The sequence below is a fragment of the Megachile rotundata genome, chromosome 1, assembly GCF_050947335.1.
Source record: "Megachile rotundata isolate GNS110a chromosome 1, iyMegRotu1, whole genome shotgun sequence".
In the NCBI taxonomy this organism is placed as follows: Eukaryota; Metazoa; Arthropoda; class Insecta; order Hymenoptera; family Megachilidae; genus Megachile; species Megachile rotundata.
Window position 1 is genome coordinate 5,088,749 of NC_134983.1, and position 21,970 is coordinate 5,110,718.

The following is a 21,970-nucleotide window of genomic DNA, read 5'->3' on the forward strand; positions in this document are numbered from 1 at the left end:
ATTAAGAAATATCTTCATAATGTACCCTTATTTGATTTCGAGAAGAAAAATATAAATCCAACGCTGACATTAAACTTATTTTATTTTATAGTACTTTACAGTACTTAAGGGATAACGCGTGCACGGCATTTTCACTATACACTCGAGAGCGTCTCTCTTCCGTTGAATTCGTTTAGTGAGGCGATCACGGTTGAAAATGAACTTGAACTTTTCAAAAGCGAAACCAAGCCTCCCGATAACTTGGTTGAATGAAAAGTTTCCAGGCTGCTGAAACGTGCAATAATACCAGAAAAATCTTACTTCCCGATAAATTTGTTCCTTTGCGAGAGAGACCCAGCTAACGATAACAAAAGGAAAAGAACGGAACGGAAAGTTATTTGGAACGTGGGCGAGTTTACGAAAGTAGCTTTAAATCAGTAGTTTCCGTAGGGATTGTGCGTCCGGTGTTTTCTGACCCTTTGTTTCTGTTATCATTGATTTCATAACGTGTTTCTCTGTATTTTATACAGAATAATAGAACAACTACGGACAATATTATTTGCAAACCAGCGTAAATACCATGCAACTCCGTGATTGGAGTGGTTTATTTTTTTTTTAGAATACCTTGTGAATTATAACGTTGCTACAGTTTCAATGTATACGCGTTGAAAAATTTTGCAGGGTAATGCCATAATGAGAATTGTAAATATATTAAATACAGGGGGGGGGGGAGGCAATAACTATTAGCTTAAATATTTTTGAATCTATAAGGCCTAAAGAAAAATTAGTGTAATTGTACTGTTATGTCGCAACACACAGGAGGAGATTCTTTTAGAGAACTACAGTTTTACAATGAACTAACATTTGTTTATAAGGTTCGAAAACAGAACAGAGGTTCACAGATTTACGCGTAAAAGTTCCAAAATTCGGGTGACAAACGTCTTGATTGGAAACTAAGTGTTCTGTTGTATCACTGGATTTCGTTTATATACATTGACTGGTGACATATAATTTTGTATCTAGAACGCTGAGTGTTTTTAGGTGTTGTAACTATAAGACAGTACGAAAGGGTCTATCATATAGCAAAAATAATTTTTGTACAAATACAAAAGCACTTCGGAGATATGAAGGTCATCTCTGTTTTCTTAAATGGAACGGTATGTTTTCATTTACATTCTGATAGAGTATTTCGAGACGAATAGAAGGATCAATTGGAAAGATCATTCAAGGTCTGAGTTAAGTCAATTGTGATAGAAAATAATTTACTTTTAGGAAATAATTGACTAAAAAATATGAGGACCCTTGGATCTTGTTAGAATTATAAGGTTGAAATAAATGTAATATTAACTTTATACCACTAAATTGTTAGTTTATTACACAAGAGTGAAAAACACGCGGCGCACATCACGTTCGAGAACAGAGAAGACGAAAAGACAAAAGACGGGGACTCATGCAATTTGCGCCAAACTTCGCACACCATAATCACACACAACATACGTACATACAAGTAGTCAAGCGTAAACAAATCTCAACAGATCTAACAATTCAAAATTTGAAAGTGTAGGAATTAGTAAATGTGATAATTCTAATAGGTAATTTAGTCAATTTGAGTAGCTCAGATCAGTAAGTTTGAAAATTTAAAAATTAAAATATTTAAAAGTTTACTAATACACAAATTTGATTTGGATTGGAATAATTGGAAATATTAGGCAATTTGGAAATTTGAAAATTTGAAAATGTGGAAACTTGAAAATATTAAAATTTGGGAATTTAGAAACTTGAATAGTTAAAAATTCGAACATTTGAAAATTTGAGAATTTAGAAACTTGAATAGTTAAAAACTTAAAAATCTGAAAATTTGGAAATATAGAAACTTGAAAAATTGGAAATTTGGAAATGTGTAAATATGGCAAATTTAGAAACTTGAAAAGTTGGAAACTTGAGAGAGTGTAACTTTGAGAATATAAAAACTTGAAAAATCGGAAATTTGAAAATGTGTAAATTTGAGAACATAGAAACTTAAAAAGTTAGAAATTTGTAAAAGTGAAAAGTTTGGAATTTAGAAACTCGATAATCGAAAGGTTAAAAAATGATTAAATCTTGATACAAAATAATTTACGGAAGTAAAGCGTTTTGTCCTTTTATAACGTATATAATATACTGTTTGTTTACTACGATGAAAATAACGGTAATCAAATTATAAACTTGAATATTATCATAATACAATATTAGAAAGAAGTGTGAGTAACAAATTCTGAAGAGAGTATTTCGTGTCACCTCCACATAATTAATTGTATTGAATTAGAGGAAATCGTTGTTCCAGAAGTTGTTTCGCTCCTTCTGTAAGCATCGAAGCATAGTCAAAGATGCTTTAGAAAATGAAACAAGGTTTATCGATTGCAACTGGAGGTGCTGCAGCTTGGCTCGTTTAAAATTTACGGCTGACTTGAAACTTTCGCCAACAGGAATGTAATCTTCTTGATTGATTGACTCAGTTACGTCGAGCTGCGTAAGCGGCGGCGTATCGTCAGGCAGTTAGTCACTTTCCCTTAATTATACAAAATACTAAACCGATCATCATGAATTAGATTAGCCCTGGCCGTACCGAAACCGATTAAAGTAGATTTGCTGACAAGCCGTCCAAGTTTCTCGATCAATCATTGACTTCGTGCCAGAATTAACTTATGGAAATTCCGAGAATTTCTGTAATGAGTTAGTCGATTAAGACGATTAATGAATGATCGGATATTTGTCGTATAATATCGTTGAACAGAAAATAATTTTTACGTCTTTTCAATACCTTTCTAACTCTATCTTTGCAGACTGTTATCGTCTGCCAGTGTTTAGCTATTTCAAATTTGTATGCTGAATTCACTGAATTCATTGAATTGATTCGAGTTTATATATTCAATTAATTAATTCTAATTTATGTGCGGAATTAAATGGTTGAAATAATTATCTCAAGTTTAGATTTTGATTTAATTTGTTGAATGAATTAAAGTGAATTTATATGTTGAATTAACTGACTGATTTAGTTAATTCAAATTTATGTACAGAAGTACTTGCTTGCATTAATTTATTGAAATTAATGTATTAAATTTTTAGTTGGACTAATTATTTCAAATTCATATGTTGAAATAATTAATTGCAATAATTAATTGAAATTTATATGTTGATTTAATTAATTGCAATAATTAATTCTGATTTATATGTTGCATCAATGGATGGAAATAGTTAATTTCAGTTTTCAATTTTCAATCAACAAACTTTCAATCTGGCGATCTTTCAATTTTTCAGTTTTGCAATTCTTCAATTCACCAATTCTTGCAATCTTCAACTGCCCAACTTATCAATTATTCAATTCTCTAAACTTAAAAAATTCCTGTACTCTACAATGAAAAAGAATGTGCTCTGTCGATCAACAAAAGGTTTAAACACAAATCGAATATTTCACAGCCCATCAAGAAAAATACATACTTCGATATTTTTTTAGGTACAAACGTTCAACTGTTCGCTCCAGCGTGGACAGAGCAAAGCAACGATAAATTCCAAGAGAACCGGAGGTGCTTCTTTGAAGAAGTTTCACTCGCAGCTCGCATATTTTTCCGTGAACATCGATTTTTTAACTGGAATAGGACCTTTGTGAGTATGGTGACAGTCGGAGAGCAAACGATCGGACACACATAGGACAGCATAGGTACATTCGGATACAATGGAAACATTCTATGACTAAAAATGCACATGTAACATTAGTTAACATTAGCTAACATTAGCTCTTAACTGCGTTTGGCGAATGCACTCGTTATTTAACCCATTGACAGTTTATCCAGTGACAGTCACGGACAGGATAAGGCATTCAAACTGCTTGGTCTATCAAAGATATCTAATTGTAAGTCTGTGACTAGATTCTTTGTTTCCTCTGTTTTCTGAGATTATTCAAACCGAAGAATGAACTAGATATTTTTTTATCTCTATCTATATTAGCTAAGAACTAAATGTTTCTTGGGCCAGAATTGTGTAAGGGTTAAAACCTCAGCTGCTGTACCTTTGACGAACATACTCGGGATTACAGCTGTTGGGATATTAGCTATCTGGATTATAGGTTGTCGAAATTTTGGGTGTCACCGATTCTCAAATTCTTAACCCATCCTCACATTCTTATATTCCTAGAAATCCCCAAAGATCAATGAGGTCTATTCTCTCTATGTTGCCATATTTTCTCCTAAGAAGCCAGATTTGCCGTTGACTGTACACGATTTCGGTTCGCAGCGAGGTCTCGCAAATCGATGACACCAGGGCGAAATTGAAAAGGACGCGAAAGAATTATGAAACGAAGAGGAACGGGACCTCGCGGCCTGTCCAAATGCCGATGACAAATTTGCTTTCGTCCGAACGGAGTCTGGGGAAGATCGGAAGATGAGAGAAGAGGAAGCTCGATTTCGTTTCTCGGCCGGCTGGAACGTTGCCACGTGGAAATCAATTACATTACTCCGTCCTCGAAACACTGTTAAACGCGAGAGAATCAGCCAGCCAGTCGAATGATCTAACCGGCGTGCTCTCTAATTGACAAGATCTCCGTTCATGAATTTAATTCGATCGATCCTTTATGGGAATTTATAGGCGTTGCTGGTGCATGGAATTCCACAGAACTTTAGGCCAAATTCTGCGCAAAGTCCTGGTCAAAATGATGACCGCATCGGTGAAATATTCAGGTGATAATTCATAGTTAGTGATTCAGATTGATATTACGGACAATAACAAATAAGTCGCTTCAATTATTCGTCGTAATTGATAAAGTATCAAAGAATTAAAAATTTGAAAAATTGAAAAATTGAAGAAATAAAAGAAATCAAAGTGGTGAAGAATTATGGAATTATAAAATTGAAGAATTGTATAGCTAAAGAATTGAATAACTGAAGAATTGAAGAATTGAAGAATTGAAGAATGGCAGAATTGCAGAATTGCAGAATTGCAGAATTGCAGAATTGCAGAATTGAAGAATGGAAGAATTGAAAAATGGAAGAATTGAGGAATTGAAAAATTGAAGAATTTGAGAACTGAAAAAGATTTAAAGAATTGAATAATTGAATTAAAAAATTGAAAAAAAGAATGTTAAGAATTTGAAAATTTGAAAATTCGTACCATTGAAAACTTTAGGATTTTTATATTACAAAATTTAAAGTGTGAATAAATAATAAATCTAAGGATTTGGAAGAAGTAAAAATTGCGAAGTTTAAGTTGGAGAATTTGAAGACTGCAAATACATAAACATGAGAAATTGGAAAATTTAAAATTTGAATATTTGAACATTCGAAAATTCGGAACTTAAAAATTTGGAACAATTACAAAACTTGTAACTTGAAGATTCAAAAAATTAATAGTTAACAAATTGTGAAATTTGAAAATATGTAAATCTTCAAATTCAGAAATTCGGTAATTTCGAAATTTGCAAATTGAAGAATACATAAATTTGAAATTTGTTATACTCAATTACAGTCGTTAACTTCAGTCATTTATCACTGAAAGCAGCTCAATACCATAACAGTCAGCATACATTAAACAGTTAACATAGATTCTTGCATTCGAAAGATGTCACACACAAATTATTTTAAAACTACGACCTCCTTTATTACTAAAATGAATCACGAAATATGTATTTGACCAAAGAAAAACTGCTGCAAGATTCTATGGAAGACTCTCCATAGAATAGGTCGCAATTTATTCGCACCGTAACTCGGGCTTAGACGAATTACTGCCTCGATCGATTACGATCGAAATGATGTTAAGATAAAATTATTTCGGATCGAAACGTCACATGCGTCTAACGTAGAGGCATGGGCGCACGACGTAACGATATTGTTCGAGCCGTGAGAAACGACAGCGAACGCTCACACGTCGCATTAAATTACAGGGTTCATTTAGGAAAAACTTCACGTAGCTACGCTTTACTTATACACGTTGCACTCTGACACGGCCCGTGAATTACGTGGCTCGTTCTAACGTTCTTCCCAACTCGAGAAAGAGCACACGAATTTTGTATATGCACTTGCTACGACCGAACGTGAACACGCAACGTGTAGATGAAATCGCGAAACGACGCTGCAAGAATATTCCCCGAAAATGCAGAATTCAGTAAAAATGCACGATTATTGTTTGTTTGAAAATTTCCAAGTGCGACGTTGAACACGCTGAATGCTGGGACGAGGTGAAAACATGTGAGAGATTGTTTTTAATTGTGAATGAGGTTCAAGATTGCAAGTGTGGCTTCAAGTATGAGAGAAGTGCGTTTGGGATGATGTAGACTGACAAACGAATGTTGTTTACAAGACGATGATTTGTAGTGTGCTGTGTAAATTGAAAATTTTGCTGAAATTATCAAGAGTACTGTATTAAATATATTATTAGTTAAAGCATTATTTCAATCACTTTTATTATCAATTTTTATGACGACCGAAGGTGAACATGTAATGTGATGAAATCGCGAAACGACGCTTGAATATTCCTCGAAAATGCAAAATTCTATAGATATGCACGATTATTATTTGAAAATTTCCAAATTCAACGTGAATATGCTGAATGCTGGAACAAGATAAAAACACGTGAGAGATGTATTTTTAATCGTGAATGAAGTTCAAAATTGCAACTACTTGCAAGGAAGAAGAGTCATTAGAATAATATCGATTAACAAACAAGTGTTGTACAAGAAAAAATAATTATGTAAATTGAGAATTTTGTTCAAATTGTCAATAATATTGTATTAAGTATATTACCCGTCAAAGGGATATATCAATTATTTTTATTACTAAATTTTATCTTTACCTAACGTGAAGAAGCAACATGTAGATGAACTGGAACGTACGAAAATGTACGATCATTGTTTGTTTGAAAAATTCCAAATTCAACGTTGAACACGCTGATTGCTGAAACGAGGTGAACCTGCGTAGTACGTAGTATCACGTAGTACTACGCAGTATATGAAGTAGAATTTTATATGGAAGAATTAAATACCGTCAGCTGGCGGAGTTCTTTTGAAGTAACAATACACTCTTGAAATTGAATTTAATCAGAAATAATAATAATAGACTTGAAATATTTATCTAATGTTATAAATTTATAATTAACGTTTCAGTTGCGTATTTTTATATGTAAACTTGAAATTGTTAATTGAATTCGTGATAATACATAGAACTACCCTGCTCAAAAGAAATATGGCATAGAAAAAATTTAGGCAAAAATTGGCCAAATTTGACTGATGATAACTCCGTGAAAAATCATCGCAAAGTTATGCTCTTTTTTTTAAATTAAAGCTTGAGATCTCTACTTTAAGACCCTGTAGTTTGATTTTAGATTTGATACATCCCTACCACAATAACACCGTAAATGTGAGGTCATGTTTGCAATATTGAAAATTACAAGGTTTGACGAAATGCATGGACTTGCCACATTTTTTTGGGGCGATACTGTTTACAGCAGCATAAAGTACAAACCTTTATCTTTAATTTCCAGTATGTGAAAAACCGCTACCATTTTTTTCTGCAAAGATACAGAACTTTAAAGAAACCCTTGCATTTATGGCATATACCGCCGGCATTAGCATTACCCGATATGCACCTCGGAGAGGTTGCTGGACAGATTTTGTGCATCATATGCCTCTGACAAGAGCCTTTCTTTGTGTGTATTTGTGTGTGAGTATCTGTGTGTCTGTATGTTTGAATTCTAATAACGCGTGTTTCCACCGCGTTGTTGAATTATCCCTTGCAGTCGATTACTCATGTTAATGCAAGCCCTAATTTCTTCCTGTGGAATGTCATTCCAAATTTCAGTTAAGACTTGCGATAGATCTTACAGATTGGTAGGTTGTCTTGTTAAATTTCTATAGGGTTCAACTTTGGACTTACTGCAGAATATGGAAGCAATCAAATTGAATTGGGACTGCAAAATTCGAGAATGATTCTCAACGAGGCTTCTCGACGATAATTCATACACACACACAGATTCTCATACACAAATACACATAGAAAAGGCTCCTGTCAGAGCCATATAATGTGCAAAATCTGTCCAGCAACCTCTCCGACCTGCACATCGGGTAATGCTAATGGCGGCGGTATATGCCATAAATGCAAGGGTTTCTTTAAAGTTCTGTATCTTTGCAGAAAAAAATGGTAGCGGTTTTTCACATACTGGAAATTAAAGATAAAGGTTTGTACTTTATGCTGCTGTAAACAGTATCGCCCCAAAAAAATGTGGCAAGTCCATGCATTTCGTCAAACTTTGTAATTTTCAATATTGCAAACATGACGTCACATTTACGGTGTTATTGTGGTAAGGATGCATCAAATCTAAAATCAAACTACAGGGTCTTAAAGTAGAGATCTGAAGCTTTAATTTAAAAAAAAGAGCATAACTTTGCGATGATTTTTCACGGATTTATCATCAGTCGAATTTGGCCAATTTTTGCCTAAAATTTTTCTATGCCATATTTCTTTTGAGCAGTGTATATTCACATGTTCAAAATGAAGGAAGATATTGGAACTATGTATTGATGAACTATTGGTCACTCATGATCAAAAGTTTTAACAGTAAAATAAATTGGGTTTCAGAATTCGACGATAAGATCCAAAGTTTTTACGGATGGTAAATTAATGAAAGAGTTGATATTAGAGTGACAGTTATTTTGTATAATTTTTTAATAAGAAATCGATTAATAAATTTAATAATAGAATAAATTAATAATATTAATAATAATATAGTAGTTGTAATTATCAATCCTATCATTATATATATTTTTATTCACTTTATGCTTATTAAATACAAGGAAAAATTCTTCTTACTTATTATCTTTTATCTTTTGCTTATTAAATATAAGTAATAACTAACTCTGTCAGAGATTACGTTCCTAAGAGAGTAAGGAAACCGTACATTTCTTTCCAGAAAGAAGTATCTTGGAGAACAAGTTGGTAACAAAATTATGGTATAGTCTTTTGCAAAGTATGATAGCTGCACGGTTTATCGCGTTCTTTAAAGTTCAAATAACTTTCATTTTAAGCCGGTCAAACTATTTCTCGCACGCCAACACCTATCCTATATTCTGCGTAATAACACGTCCGTGTAAGGACATCAAAAAGGATCACGCGAACCAGTGATTTCAAGGCGGGAATAATATAGCTTATCGTACAAACACGCCTCTGTGCCCGTAAAGAAGATCCTGTGTGCTTCCAAACGCATTATTTTAGATTTTAAAATTACTTTTCCTATAAGAGATAACTGAAAAACATTGAATCGCTTTATATTCATGCGAAAAAAACAAATATTTATTGCATGACTATACGAAATTTTATTGATCTATGCTGAAGATGTAAGTAAATGGAAAATAAGAAAATGTTTCGAATATATGTTATACTGCAAAATTTATTTAAAATGAATTATAGTAAATATTATCATTATCTAGAGATTTATTAATTCTAATAAGGTGACTAGAAATTTTGAAAAAAAGAGAGAAAGAGAAATGTAAAAAAATATTGTTGCCCTATTGTTATTTCAGTGAATCATATTATTTATTGAGTCGTTGTCAAATTTGAGTAAGATTCTGCATTTTTATTTTTTAAATTCAAAATTTCTAAACTTTTAGATGTTCCAAAATATTCTGTCAAACGATCAAATGATCAAATGAGATGATCAAATGGTCAAATGATCTAATGAACAAATGAACAATCAAATCATCAAATCATCAAATTACAAAATTTAAATGTTTTCAACTTGTCAAATAAATGTCTACATACCTCAACTTGAAAGTTCAATTTCAAGATTTGAAATCAAGAAATAGCTACTTATTTCCTATTATATCGCCATTTTGCATAAACACCTACCATACTAGCTGCAATACAATATCACAAGACTCTGAGAAACTGTCTCGATATTCAGTTCGCTTTGAGAGAAAAAATGGCGGCCGTAGAAGGTATCCTTCACTCTTCTAAAGAATCATGTTTGACCTTTTGCAGCCTTTTTTATGATTCGTTACGACAATGCATCCTTTGACCCTTGTCGCTTCCTGTTTCCACTCGACACAAACTCCCCACCCGTATCCACCCCTGCACTTTTATAAAATATCTACAAGCATTCTCATCTGTTTGTCAGAAGCGAACTATTTTCTCGTAATTTCGAAAAAGTGAACCATCTAACTCTTCGCGTTAGGTCACTCGTTTCGGTGAAACAACAAACATTTTTAACAGATTTTATGGTCGACGACGATTCACCCTCTTTTGCGCCCTTTACTCTCAGGCTTTGTGAAACTTTTCGAATGAAAATGTAATAACAAAGCTCTCTGCTGCATCCTTGTACGATCGTAGCATAAAGGTACAACCACATTGCGTAGGTTTATTGCTTTGAGCTACGTCCGCGAATGTTTCTTTACTGGAAAATGTTTCCTCTTTTGCTTATTAACTACTGAAGTCAAGATTATACATTTTTAACTATCATTATAATTGAAGTTATTGAATTGTTAAATTTGTCAATGTTTAATACTTCTAAATTATCTTTGAATTCTTGACTTTTCAATTTTATAAATTAAGAATTTTTTAATTTTTAAATTTCTTGTTTTTAAATTTTTTAATTTTTTGATTTTTAAATTATTAAATTTTTGTTGAGTCTGAAAAATTGTCAAATTCACAGATTTAGAGTTTTAGCTCAGAAATTTTAAATCATAGACTTGTTTTCTTAAATTTAATATTTCAGGAAAGTTTCTTCAACTAATTTTTTTTACTGCACTTCTCCGTAATCAATACTAATATTCAATACAGAACTTGTAATTCTAGAAAATGATTTACTATTTTTTCAACCGAATTTCTCGAAGGTATTAAAATATCTTTATAAAACTAATTATCTTCAAACTTGAAATTTATAAGGCGAACCTTTGAAAAGTTTTTATCGAGGAGAAATTATAAATACAAGCGAGATTTCTTTCGTGTTCGTGAAGTATGACGAGGAAATAAAACTAATTACCAAAGCAATATATATCTTCTTACGGCATAAAGCTAAGACAAGTTAAGCTCCTTTAGAAAACTAATGTTCAAGAACGCTCTCCTCGTCTGTTGTGGCTTTCATCAAGATACACGACACATTTAATTGTACTTTGTATTTTTCAAATTATGCTAATTGCAATATCAACGTACTTACGTATATTTCATCTTATTTTATTTATTGAATACACAAATTTAATTTCAGTTTTTAAATGTTATGTGAAAGGAGAACGATAGAGAAATAAAATATTTATTTTCGTAAAACAAATTTATGTTCGCATACTTTCTTGAACTGAATTAAATATTGATATTGCATAAACGAGTTATAAAGTCAACATGACTATGTAACATAAAAGTATTGGAAAATACTTGCAATACATTAAATGATGTAGTAAAGTATGAATTAATAAAAGAAAAAATTAATAAAAATATTTCCTAAGCAATCTCAAATATGAACTCGATAAGTCAATCATATAATCAGAAATGTTCACACATTTTATAAATTTAGTTTCTTGCGTTTAACCAATATGAAAACCTAAGAGATGGTTGAATTTTTTCTGTCACACTTTAATATCTCGTATTATCACATATTTTAATTTTTCGTACAGTCACGTATTTTAATTTTAGTAACAGATATGTTCAATTCAAGAATATGTATTTTCAGTTTAACAGAGAAATTACTTATTTCAGAAATCGTTCTACCGGAACAGATACTTTATGCAATAAAAACTACCACGAAAAGTGCAAACTACTTCTCCAGCTGTTAAAAGTTTTAAAGATACCGATACATTTCTAGAGAACTTTTAAAAAAATATGTATACGTATGTCCATATGTAGGGACATTGCAGGGAACGTGTCTACAAAACTGCTGACAGTTTGACAGATTGAGTGGATGTAATCGGCAGTGTGAAAGCACTGATATATGGGACAACCCGAAGTATACGATATAAAACCGCCTTTGAATATCGAAAAACGTGGTTTGAAATACCTTGCGTAGTATTCAATTCGTGTGGTGCCATCATTAAATAATTATACAATTTTATCCATTAATCTATGCTGTAATTTTAGTCAAATTACGTTGGTATTGTAATATTTCTAGGCTACAATAAGTTGATAACAATATTACAATATGTATTCCTTTGTTTATTGAGTATTTGTTGAAGCACGTTGCCACATGCCTTTATGCATGTGGTCACATGTCTTTTGATATTAACCTCTGTATTTCATTAACACTTTAATGGCTGCTCACACAACATGTGACGATTGGTGAACGTAGATGATTGCTTTAATATAATATTATACTTATCACACGAAGAAAAATATTAAACTTGTTGCATTAAAGGTGTCGTAATTGTTGTTTTATGTATATGTTCACACACGTTGAATTATTTTGTGAATTTACACATAGTTTTTTCATATTAATTCTTCTAAAATATTGTCTGACAATATTTGACTGCATAGGCGGTCATTAAAGTGCTGACTAATATCTTTTCTTAAGTATTTTTATTTTTATTAATATGCGTAATTCTGTCAACTTATAATTCATTCAAAATTTCCTGCAAATTGTTGCTATACCCGCCATAATTTGTACTATTGTTCTTTTATATCAATTTTAAACATAAAAAAAATCCACAGAGGAAGAATTTGTATATTTTACAAGCAATACAGGGTGTCCGCGGCAAAGTGTTACACCTTAATATCTCATGAACTATTGATGTCACGAAAAAGTGCTTATATGGAAATTGCAGGGTAAAAGAGGCCCTATGTTTTGGCAGAAGCAAAATTTTTTTATTGTTATTAATGTAAAAGATATGATGGTGAAGTTTCGTTTTTTTAAATGAAACTATAATTTTTTTCTCGATCAGGCGATAGTGCTTTTCAAGACGAATTCATCAAGGTTTTATGTACTTACCCGATTTTTATTAGTTTTCGAGATATAACGCTTAGAAATTTACTGATTTTCAGCAGTGACATCTCGGTTTGACGAGTAAGTCATAAAAACGTTCTTATTGTGACGGTAAGTGCCGCTGGTTTGACTCTGCCTGCCGAAACAGATAGGCGGGGTGTATGGTCAAAATGGCAGGTCCGAAGAGTAAGAAACGTGAAAAGTATTGTCCATTACGGTTTAAGTTTTCCGTATCGAAGATGATATTAATTGTAATTTGGAAGGTTGGGACATTTATTTAAATGTTTCAGTACAAGGTAGGTATAAAGACAATTTAACAAAAAATAATATGCAAAAAATTTATTCCACGTGCTTTCCGATATTTGAAATACAAGTTTGTATACGTTTTACAAATTCGTTCTCGACGTTTTTCATAATTTCGCACGGGATATTTACGCATGCATTGTGTATTCTATTTTTCAAGTCAGTTATATTGTTAAATTGTCTTTATACCTACCTTGTACTGAAACATTTAAATAAATGTCCCAACCTTCCAAATTACAATTAATATCATCTTCGATACGGAAAACTTAAACCGTAATGGACAATACTTTTCACATTTCTTACTCTTCGAACCTGCCATTTTGACCATACACCCCGCCTATCTGTTTCGGCAGGCAGAGTCAAACCAGCGGCACTTACCGTAACAATAAGAACGTTTTTATGACTTACTCGTCAAACCGAGATGTCACTGCTGAAAATCAGTAAATTTCTAAGCGTTATATCTCGAAAACTAATAAAAATCGGGTAAGTACATAAAACCTTGATGAATTCATCTTGAAAAGCACTATCACCTGATCGAGAAAAAAATATAGTTCCATTTAAAAAAACGAAACTTCACCATCATATCTTTTACATTAATAACAATAAAAAAATTTTGCTTCTGCCAAAACATAGGGCCTCTTTTACCCTGCAATTTCCATATAAGCACTTTTTCGTGACATCAATAGTTCATGAGATATTAAGGTGTAACACTTTGGCGCGGACACCCTTATATACAATATTATATGTATATCTTGTATACATATCTGTTTTATATATTATGTGTTATATGTATTCAGGGCACATTTTATTCCGTTATGAAAGATCGTGTCCCGTACAAAAGGAGCCATACGAGATCTTGCAGAAAATCGTGCAGATCGTTGAAAATCCAGAAACACGTTGCTAATTGAGGGCAGCCCGACTGCTTTTTAATTACCTCGTTACTTTGTATCGGTTGTACGTAGATCGACAGAGAGGATAACTGAGGCTTTTGTACGTGCTCAGCTTTCTTGACATCGGGGATAGTTTATTTAACAAGACTGCCTCTTTCCTTCTTTCATTAATTCTCTCGTCCGTTCCTCCCCTTTCGTACAATGACAATGGCGTCCCCATTGTTGCTTTGTGAACAGACTTGTGATTTCGTAATTATAATTGAAGCGATAACACGGACAGAGAAGCATAAAAGAAAGGTTAATCGTGAAAGTGCATCGACCACTCTTTTTTTATCGAATTCCGTGACTAACAGCGAATGACATTGTGAAATATTTTCAAATACCTGTTTGTTACCACTTGAAGTATTAGGTTGTTGCGTATCTAATAAGAAGGGTAATTATCTTGAAAAGAACACACTTCATCGATTTCAATGACCTTGAAATGCATATATACTAATATTTTTTATTATAGCGAGATATTTAAGGATTTTAATAAATTTAAAAATGTTGGCAAGCATTAATGGTCAAATTTTGTATATTTTGTGCTGTTAAATAATCAAAGTTTATTATCTAATAATGTTTAACACTGAAACTATCAAAGCGGTCAAATAACCGGTTCACAAGACTCTTATTATAAATCACAAAATTTGTTAAGGTAATTCTCTTGAAATATGTGTTGATTTTTATGGAAATAAAAAATTAATGTGTATATTAATTTTGTAAGAGCGAATGGACAATAACCGGAATAGATTTAGGGCCACCATAAATTAAGGAGTCCCTCGAAGTGTTTCGCGACTAGGATTAAAGGACTTAGTTGATGCTTTCTAGGCCCGCAATCCGACTTGATTGTATTTTTCCCAAAAGTGCAAAGTGGGGATGTGTTCCCTATAAAACCTTGGGGAAGACATGGGAACGGGGGCATTTCATTAAAGACTTTTTGAGAGAACGCGAAGAGAGAAATCCGACGATAATATTATATTTAGTAAAACTGTGTATATTATTTAGCCATCTTTACAATTTATGTTTAGTCGTCTGTTTATTTATTTTTCAATTTCATTTCTAATTTCATCGTAAGTAAAAATTTATTGTATCCAAATGGACTTGTCTATCCTCAAAATAAGCAGCAATTATTATATGCAAGGAAAAGTTGTTCATTATGAAGTCTTAGCAATGCTTCAAGGTCATTGATATCGGTGAGGTATATTTCATATTATTACCATAATATAGAATGTTAGATAATTTTATGACATAAAAGTATAAGATAGCACTCATTGATAGTACGTCAATTTGAAACTTAATTTAAATGAGTCAAACAACAACCTAATATAATACCTTGTAGTTGATTTTCCGCCAGACAGTTGGTACACATGCTTCACTTACCTGAAACAGATAAAAATAACGACGGTTAAAAATATAAATATATTAATACATAATTAAATTGCAAATAATTCAATAAATTGAACATTTATAGCTTTACAATGTATATCGTACGCAGCATATTTATATTAATATTCACCATTATTGCGGAAATAAATTTTATTATAATAAATTTTGAAGTATTCTGTAACACCTAAATTAAAATTAGGCTTGTATACTCGTTAAAAAAAAAATAATCAAACTATATGTTTTGAATAACAAAATACTATAGACAATATATATTGAAGTAACGATAAAATATTTTGAAATATTAAAATATCGAATTACTAAAATACAGTTTGCATTATGTATTTTAATTTGTATTCAGAAGTATTTTAAAGTATAAAGCGTTCGGGAATAAATTTTAATTACAACAAATTATTTCTGATAATTAAATTAGTTCTCATTAACTTGATTATAATATTTTATAAAAGATCTGCCATTATTATAAGAAGTATCATATTTCTTTCTAAATATTTAGAAATATAGAATACTTAATACAATAATGATTTACAGTGCCATTAATCCAAAAAAAGAAGCTTAAGCAATATTGCATAAATGCTATCAAAACAATTTATGAAACACGTCTCAAGTCTCTTTTTATGAAATTAATTTCACCATAACACTTTTTAACTACCCACATAAACGCATTTTATGATACACTGAATATTCTCAGATTACACCACTGTTTATGTATCATATTTCAACTTTAGTTTCAATAAAACAAATACTAGTGGGACAATATAACAAGAGTTCGTTGTATCTACTTTAATCAACCATTTTCTCACAAAAAGTATGTACAAGTACTTTTATACGTCTACAAAATTAAAAATGATCAATTTACAATTGGCAGTGATACAAAGCAAGGAAAATATTAGAACGGGTAGATATAAACACGAAACAGTAATTTTCAAGGAGTTTTTATTTACAAAGAATTTTCCAGCGGGTTGCAGTCAAGGAGATGAAGTATTAGGAGTGTGTAATAAAGAAAACTCGTGCTTCGACCGGTCTTTATTAAACTTCTTACACCATATAAAGGCCGTTGTACGTTGTAAAATGCTGGTTATGGTCTCTCGGAAACCCTTTAACCGGCTATTCGAGACCTTATCACGGCAGCTTTGGAAGAGATTCCACGGGAAAAACTCATCGATGACTTTTTGATGACTGTGACCGTTGAATTCCTATAATAAATGTTTCACAGACGGATCCTTCACGATTTATCTATAAAATACACACAACAATTTTAGTACACAATTTAACCCATTGGCTTATAACGTCGGGTCAGACACATGACACATGTTACAGTTTCAATGCGACAAAATCGTATTTGCACGAGGATCAAACTTTAAAATTAATTATAACTTGATCAATTAGAAGTATATTATACTATTCTAAAACAAATGTAATTCGAACAATTAAATACAAAATATAATTAACATTTAATTTCTTTTTATTTATCTTAACATTGCAGTAATAGTTAATCAGCCGACTGCCGAAAGGATTATAGGTTAACCCTTTCTACTCAAAACGTAATTCACACTCACTATTTGGCTTAAATCAACAATATAAAATAGGTTATTAAAGGGTTATTAAAAATAGGTTTTTAATTAAATTCAGAGCACTATACATATGTATAGACATAGCGAAACACCAATGGGAGTTAATAATAGAGAAATAATAATTTTAAAAGAATTCATTAAGTTTGTCGACAAAAAACTTTAGGGTTATGCCAACAGCAAAAATACCTTTCGAGTGCAAAGGGTAGTTTAACTCTTCATGAACCTGTCAACAAAATAACATTAGTTCTGAGGTAACAAATATTTCAGAGTATGTTAACTCTTGTAGGGTCAAACAACATCACTGTTGCATACATGCATTAATTTTATTTATTCTTTCCTTATTTCTTAATATTTTTAATGTTGTAAATATCACTCTTACAAGGTGAACCTGTTGAAAAGCAAAGAATTAATCATAAATGATGGGGAAAAGTGGGTCAGGTAACAAAAGCAATGAGCCAACATCAGTCGAATCTTGAGATTACAGTGCAGATCAACACCGTAGGATGATAGCCCATGCAACACCGGCAAGTTTAAATTTAACTGTCAGAGTGTTTAAGTGCTCTTCTGCTCGCCCTTTTCCTTCCACCCTCTTTCTGTCTCTCTCTTTGTCCTTCTTCTTATCCGGCCCTCTCTACTTGAAGAACTAAGTGACTGTGAAAGCGGTCTTGCTTCCTGGCATTTGCACGGCTGTAACGTGCCGTAGATAAAATGGGTTTCGTTGAAACACCTGGAAAAAGAAGAATCTCCCTACAAAATTCTTATGATTTGCAAGATTAAAACTCACACTTTGAAAACAGGATCATTTTAGCTCAATTTGTATTGTTACGTTTTGTGTACAATTTTGGGTATACTTGCTTATTTGTAAATATATTTTTATGCAAAAATGTGTTTGAAATTTTATGTACAATTATAATTCTGTTATTTTAATTGATGATGTTAAAGTAACATTGTTACATTGTTTATTTCATTAAACTTATGGAATTAATAAATTTAGTTTTTGACAACTTTGTAATTTTAAGAATTCCAAAATACAAGGAGTGTATGCTTGAAGACTACATTAATTCCAAATCAACTACATTAAACAAATCTAATATTATTAATAAACATGCACATTGTCACGTACGCTAAAAAGTTGCTACGCAAATGCGATTAAATTAGTAAAAATATAAATGCAATTAAAATACTAATGTATTATTCATTGTAAGTCAAATTCAATTTCAATTATCAACAACAGCACTGTATTGTATAAAGCCATACTTGTTGCACTTACTAAAAAAATCTACATAAAGGATCAATTAAAAGTTCAAGACCATGTGATTCAAAATTAATTTACAAATTCACATTCACTAAATTTGAATATAACAGCATTTTATCATACAATATTATTAATAACGAGCTGTTAAAATTCGATGTCAGATTCCCTGTAATTGAAAATGCAATGTCTTTAGGACCGACAGTTAAAAAGGTCCAAATTACAATATTTTATTTCTGACCGTTCAAAATAGAAACATATATCAAGAAAATGTTGCTTGCTTTTCAAATAAATTTATATTATAGTCGCAAAACACCGTATCAAAGCTACAGTGTTTTTCATATTAGGTGAAAATATATAGGATGACTCACACTACTGTATTATAACTCCATTATCAGTACTACTACAGAAAAATGTCAAAGTAAAAAGATGAATGGTTCAAAGAGTACTATACTCACAGAACAATTCCTTTTTTGTAAGTACAGTGATGTGCATTCAACAACTGCGCGAATCATCCAGCATGCAATTTCTATACTCGCACAGTAATCAAAGTTCCAGTAACGAGGTACACCCTGTATAACCATGTATCCTTCCAGGAGAAGGCAGAGCTCGAAAAGTTACAGCAGGAGTTGAAATTGCGAAGGAACGTTTGTCAGGTCTTTGAAAAGATGGCTGGAGACCGGTGTATCCTCGCGGGCGGCAGCCTACAAAACGCGTACACGTTTCCAAGCAGCTCGAAAAGTGAACGAGCAACATGCCGGAGGCTGCAAGAGCTTATCCTTTTTACCGTGGGATTCACCGTTTTCTCAGAGAGCCTCGTACCATTTCGTAAAGTCATCTATTTGCGGGATTAACGTACCACGGATACCAACTTCCTGCTAGGTAAGCAGAGGAAACTTTCCGAATTGGGAAGAGAACGGAGAAAGAAGAGACCAACGAGAGTTCAGGCTCGAACGAAAATTAGTTTCACTTTTTCCCACCCTTTTCCACCCTCGAAGGCCTTGCGTTCTTTCTTCGTTGGTTCCTAGACGATCCTGCTAGCTACATAGTTCTTACACCATTCTCATTCGCCTCTGTCTACGTGAACATAATCTTTTCTTCGAAATTGCTTAAAACCCTTCGGGCATTCAACTACCGTTGCTTTTCTAGCACGACTTTACGTGAATATTTAGTAGCCTCGTAAGAGAGCTTTTGAATAGGTCAGGAATAAATTATAAACGCTATTGTACCTCCAGGAGCCACGTGAATCTTCCGTAGTTATAGTGATCCTTGAAATAGACCGTCGTTTCAAAGTATTTGATCACCTATATCGCGCCACTTGCTGTGCAGCCAATCTGACTTCCCTAGGGGACATACGGTAACCAAGCGAACGAATTTAAGAACGTAGGAAAACATAGGGATTTAGTGATTTAAGGCTTTGGAAATTTGAGAATTTCAGGATTTATATATTTGGAAATTTGGGGATTTAGCGATTTATGTATGGATTTGGCGATTTAGGGATGTAGAGATGTAGAGATTTGGAATTTGGAAACTTGGGGATTTAGAGAGTCGGAAATATAGGGATTTGGAATTTGGAAATTTGGGGATTTAGTAAATTGGAGATGTAGGGATTTGGGGATGAAGGGATTTGGACATGTAGGGATTTGGGGATGTAGGAATTTGAGGATGTAGGGATATGAAGATGTAGGGATTCAGAATTTGGAAATTTAGGAATTTAACGAGTTGGAGATGTAGGGATTTGAAATTTGGAAACTTGGGGATTTAACGAGTTAGAGATGTAGGGATTTGAAATTTGAAAACTTGGGGATATATGGAGTTGGAGATGTAGGAATTAGGAGATGTACAGATTTCACGATTTAGGAATTTGGAAACCTGGAGATTTGGGAATTTAGCGATTTGGGGCTCTGGAAATTTGTGAGTTTAAGAATTTGGGGATATTGGAATTTGGGAGTGAGGGATTTGAAGATGTAGAGATTTGAAAATGTTGGGATTTGTGGAAGTGTGGGAGTTTAGAAATATGGGAACTTAGGCAATTTGGGAATTTAGGATTTTGGGGTGTATAAATTTGAGAATCTAAGTATTTGCAGACATAGGAATGGGGGATTTAAAATTTGTCATTTGAGAATTTCAGAGCCTGGAAAATTTTAGAATTTTAAAATATTTAAAAAAATTTTAAGATTTGAGAGATTTAACAGATTTCAGAAATTTGAGAAACTTTACAAATCTGTGAGACCATAAATTTGTACAAATCTGAGAAAATTAAAAAATTTAAGGATTTCAGAATCTACTTGCACTGTCCATTACAAATCCATCTGAGGACCATCCACAAAACTCCCTCACCAAATCTCAACCATTGAATTCTCGTATAAAAAGTTTCTTCCATTACGAGTTGCATCTAAACCACATCAACGTGTCTCATTATCGTAAAATTGAAGGTAGTAAGTATCGTATGACTTATGAATGAGGGTGTAGATAGTAAAAGGCAGAGGGCAATGGAAGACGGAGAAAGACGAAGAAACCGGCTCGAATCTGTCGACCTTGTGCCGAGCCACAATGCGGTGCTTCGTTCCAATAAAGCCCGCCAGTTTATACACGATCTCTGGCAAATACGTTGCAATTATCATATAAAAGGATCAGTCTGGGGAAGAAGACGGCCGCTTATATAGCGGGCCATTATAGGGGAGCAAAGCGTACGAAAGGAATCCCTGCAAGGGTGAATGATTCTGGGCCAGAAGAGGAGCCAATCGAAGCAATAGTGTGAGTATTGATCTGTCATCGTCTGCCCAGCCCTTTTCGAACTTTGGATCAGCAAGAATCCTATGCAAACCCGCTCTATTCTGCTTCGAGGTTCGCCCGAGGAGCAGTGAGCGGAATTCTCTGAGGTTCAATGAGTTTCATCGATTCGACCGGGTTTGTCTTTAACCCTCATACAACCGTGAGACGTATTCATAAAATATATCTGTTATCAATTTATAATTTTTCGTTCCATAAATTTGAAATTTCATAATTTTTTGAATTTTGAATTTTAGATTTTCAAGTTTTTTAGGTTTCTATTTTTTAAACTTTGCAGCCAAGTTTTAACAATTTGAGAGTTTTAACACTTTGACTACGAGTACTTTTTGTATTTGTTTTTAATAAGTTTTAATTTAATCTCAACTAATATTCATTTAATTTTATTACTTATTGATGTTATATCTTAAAAGATATTTTTCTGTATTTATACTTATTTTTAGTGGTATATGAAATCACTGTTTAATATTAGCAAAAATTAGTTTCTTGTTTATATACCCGCCTCTGGTTATAATTTTAGCATGAGGTTTATAAACCACACCCGCAGTTAAAGGGTGAAGCTATAATATTTTTTAAGTTTTCATAACTTTAGAGTTTAATTCAATTCCTTTCATGTCAATTCCTTTCATCAAAACAATTCAAAATAAATTCTTAGAATATACTTTCTGAGTTATTTTATCTCAACAGCGCAGGTAATAGAAGGTCTACATTCAACTGAGCACTATCTTACCGATCTCTGGGCAACAGCTTGCAAATCAAAGCAACGTAGCTATTCGCCCCGAATAGCAAATTCACTCGTTGCACCGATATCGGTTGATCGA

General features: G+C 32.7%; 1 protein-coding gene and 1 long non-coding RNA gene across 3 annotated transcripts in view; both read right to left on the minus strand.

The window, feature by feature from the left end:
- The window catches only part of LOC100879051 (E3 ubiquitin-protein ligase MIB1-like), a 350,773-nt gene that overhangs the window by 248,406 nt on the left and 80,397 nt on the right, over nt 1-21,970 (minus strand). The window lies entirely within an intron of this gene.
- LOC143264832 (uncharacterized) overlaps nt 16,969-21,970 on the minus strand; it is a 68,359-nt gene continuing 63,357 nt past the window's right edge. Inside the window, exon 2 of the long non-coding RNA XR_013038791.1 lies at nt 16,969-17,834. This is a non-coding gene — a long non-coding RNA (uncharacterized LOC143264832). The remainder of the gene's footprint in view (nt 17,835-21,970) is intronic.